The following is a 4,303-nucleotide window of genomic DNA, read 5'->3' as shown; positions in this document are numbered from 1 at the left end:
GCAGGTCAGCTTCTCTGCAGTAACAAGGGGAAGGCATTGAATTCAATAGAGATGCAGGTGGCCTGGTAGATTTGGGGGTGGGACCACGAGGAAGTTCTTTTCTGACAGTTTCTATTTTCTAACTGAGATAGGAAGAAAGGTTGTCATCTTATGAAATTGTGGTCTCAGATTTGGGGAATGTGGGAAAATGCAGGCTTGCAGGCCACACTGAAGGCGGAAAGGAAGTGAGACCAGTCGGTATGACTGTGTGCTTTTTCCCCAGACACATTCAGCTCTTGGGTGCAGGTGTGGTGCAGGCAGAGTTGGATTTAACCAGGGATAAAATGTGTTGAAGGGAGAGAGACCAAGAATACAGTGCAAGGCCTGAGAGGCAATTACAGTGTTGAATCTTGGGATCTGCAGTAGGTATTGAGGTAAGTAAAAAATGAGGGTATCTAGCAGCAAAGAAGAGTGAGAGAGTCAATGAATGGGAGGTCCAGGTGGGGTTGAAGAATTTTTGGAACAGGGATACTGAGTGAAGGAGGAGGGGTGACATGAAAAGACTGAAGAGATTTTGGAGGGGAGGCAATTATTTGTGGTAACCAAGTCAAAGATGTGACACAGGGAGACAGTGGCTGGGGAGGGGGGAAACATCATTGGAGTTGAGGAAGGGAAGGAACTGACGAGGGTGCTGTATGGTTATCTACATGGATATTGAAGCCACCAAAAATAATGAAATGGCAGAGGTAGATGGTAGAGAGGAATGGTAGAGTAGATGGCAGAGAGAAAGGCAGTAAGCTAGATACTGAATCTTCAATGAGTGTTCAACAGGAGAGTGATGATCCAGAATCGAGTCATGGGGGAATCAGAGCTCCCAATAGCTGTTAGAGGGTCCAAAGACTCTCCTCCTGGAGGATAGAATCTCTGTTGATAGGAGGACAAGAGCCACGGGCATCCTTGCTCTTGGAGGGAGTTGAGGTAAGGTTGGAGGAGAAATGAATTGGAATACGCCTCCGAGGGAGAAATCTGAGTGAGGTGATGAGAGCTTGGAGAAGTCATTTTCATTCACTTCTTTCTCTGCTTAATTCCTTTCCATTCAATTGAGTTCAAAGATTGATAGAAGAGGTTTTATCTGTGAGGGTCTGAAAACCAGAGATAAGCCAGATTTGGCTCCTGCCTTCAAGTAGCTGACAAGGTAAGGTGAGGACATCAAGATCTCAGCCGGAAGAGATGGGAAAAAATCCAAATAAAGTGAACAATGGGTATGTTTTAGACCCAGATACTTTCTCCTAAAGAAATTTGCTCTAGTTGAAGCCACATCCTTCGGCCTCTCCTCTCTGCGGTGGTCCCCAAAGTGCCTCTAAGCTTGTGATTCCCAACCTTGGCTGGGATCCCGACCTTTGGAATCACCTGGGGATGTCTTTAAACATATTGACGCCTGAGTCCCAAGAGATTGTGATTTAATTGGTTTAGGATGCGACCTGGGGTTTGGGATTTTTAAATGCTCCCCAGATGACTATAATGTACAGCCAGGGGTAAAAATCATGGCTCCAAGGAATGCCTGGAGCTATGTTTAGAAACCTACTGCTTTAGTCCAACCCGTAATAGAGAGAGATTCCCTCTTGCTAGAGTGAAGGGGTCAATTGATCTGAGCCTTGAAGGATAGGTACATTTTAGCCAAGTGAAGAAGCAGATGTGAAGGGAAGGAGAATATCGTGAGCAAAAGCTTAGATGTGGTCTGAAACACATGACAAGCAGCAAACAATTTGGTTTGTAACAGGCAGAGATTGGAGTAAGAGGTCTTAGATTTGAAGAACAGCTGGGTGAAGACCTGAAGTGGGAATGGTGAATAGTACAGTTTGGTTCCAGAGAAAGCTGGATGATTTCAAATTATGGAAGAGGTTGAAGCCCAGATTAAAATTGTGTAACCGGGTGAGTAAACAATAGGGAATCTTGAAGGGCTATTGAGAGGTGTGTTAAGGGGTTGTGAGAAGTGTGTTTAGGGAGGATAACCTGACAGCAGTGTCAAGGGAGACTTGAGGTAGGGAGAGGTAGGAAAGGGGAGCTGTTGCAATAATCCTAGATGAGGTCATTTTTCCAGCAAGAGTTGGGAAAAAGTTACAGATTCAAAAGACATTGTGATGGCAGAATTGACTGGGCTTAACAGCTCACTAAAAGTAAAGGCAGGAAGGAGGTGGAAGGGGCGTCACGTTTTCAGATAAGGGCGCCCAGGAAATGGTGCTGTCTACAAAGGTAAGGAAGCAGGTTTTCAGTGGCATTTCATCTGTTTGGTTTGGAACCTGCTGAGTTTAGAGAACCAGCAACCATCCGTCCAACCATCCGTGTTCCACAAGCACCAGAAGAATGTCTGCCTATAAATACATAGGTTGCAGAATGTCTTAGTCAACTTGGGCTGCTGTAACAGAATACCATAAACTGGCTGTCTTATAAACAACAGAAATCAATTTCTCACAGTCCTGGAGGCTGGGAATTCCAAGATTAAGGTGCTGGCAGATTCAGTGTCTGGTGAGAGCTCCTTCTGGTTCATAGACAGCCTTCTTCTAGCTATGTCCTCACATGGTGGAAGGAGCAAGAGAGCTCTCTGGAGTCTCTTTTATAAGGGCACTAATACCATCCATGAGGGCCTACCTTCAAGACCTAATCATCTCCCAAATGCCCCATCATCACATTGGGGATTAGGCTTCAACAGATGAATTTTGGGAAAACACAAACATTCAGTCTGTAGCAAAGAAGCATCTGGTTTCAAATGACGTCTGAGTTTGGAGTGGACGAGATTTTTTCAAGGGAAATTCTCAGAGAAGGGAAAAGAAATCCAGATATAGATACTTAGGGCACATGGGAGGGTTCAGAGAGGCAGTGTACTGTGAAAATGCCTTTGATTTTGGCTCCTGGTAACTTTTGGTCATTGTGTACTGTTTGAAAGAACAATTTCAGTAGAGTTGGGAATGGAAGCGCATTTCAAAGGGTTAAGAAGCAGTGGGTATGAAAGAAAGACATTTCTGACAACAATACACCCTATTCAACAGGGGAAAAGTGAGTAGGTAGTGAGGAAGTGCAAGCTGCAGATGTCAGTTCTTTTTTCACGAAATTGGGTCCGGAAGGCACATGAAACCTGAAACATCCAAAGGAGAACCCATGGTTTCCATACTCCATCCCATCCTCATCCCATGTCTCCTATCACAGTGCATGGCTTTCCTTCTAGATTATAAACTTCATGAGCTTCAGTGTTCATACCTGCTGTCTCGGACAATGTTTCAGCAGTATCCTGCATGCAATACAAGATAGGACCCTGTCCTGCAGGTGTACAACTGAAGATACCAAGCCCATCGTTTGTGTCTCCTCCCCCTCCCCAAGAGGTCTCCTGGTTGATCTCAGGATAGGAGAGAGCAACTAGCCCCAGGCAGACTTGAGAGGCTCTGGACTTCCTCCCTGGCACTCAGCTTTGGTCAGAATGTTTGTGTGCCCTCCCCTCTCCCCCAATTCATATATTGAAATTCTAATGTGCAATACAATGGTATTAGGAGGTGAGGCCTTTGGGAGGTACTTAGGTCATGAGAGTAGAGCCCTCATGAGTGGGATTAGTGCTCTTATAAAAGAGACCCCAAAGAGCTCCCTAGCCCTTTCGGCCAAGTGAGGATACAGTGAGAGGTCTACAGCCCAGAAGAGGGCCTGCACCTGACTGTGCTGCACCCTGATCTCAGGCTTGCAGTACATTTCTGTTCTTTATAAGCCATCCAGTGATGGTATTTTTGTTATAGCAGCCCAACTCCCACAGCTCTTTGCTTCCTTTGCCTTCCCTCCACTGGTACAACACACCAAGTAGGGCTAATCCAAGTTGTCTGCCACCCTTCGGCCTGCAAGCAGGAACAGCTGTGGGCAGATGGCATTTTTCCCTGCCCCATGCCACCCTACCCCTGGCCAACTTTTTCAGAATGGTCCGCCTTCTTTCCTCCTGACTTCCTGGAGTTCTGGGGATAGATCCCTGGGTCTGCTTGTAAATCTTCCCTCCTCTCCAAAGCCTTAAGCCCAGTCTGGTAAGGAGTGGAAAAGGTGTGCTGGGTAAAGAAATCCCTACCAAGGATGGATCTCAAGGTCTTCCCCAGTAGGATTCCCAGGGAGGCCCCTTCCCCCCATATTTGTGTTTGTCTCTCTGGTGTCCTGGGAATCTGTCTCCTCTCACTTTTGTCTCTGTCAGTTTTCTTCCCCCACTTTCCCCATGCCCCAGAAGGGGAGATGAGGGGAGGTGAAAGGGGAAACCAAAAAAGCAGGGTCTTTGCAAGGCTGCAGTCTTCGGAGTTGCATG

The sequence above is a fragment of the Orcinus orca genome, chromosome 10 (genome assembly GCF_937001465.1).
Source record: "Orcinus orca chromosome 10, mOrcOrc1.1, whole genome shotgun sequence".
In the NCBI taxonomy this organism is placed as follows: Eukaryota; Metazoa; Chordata; class Mammalia; order Artiodactyla; family Delphinidae; genus Orcinus; species Orcinus orca.
This window is presented reverse-complemented; position numbering follows the sequence as displayed.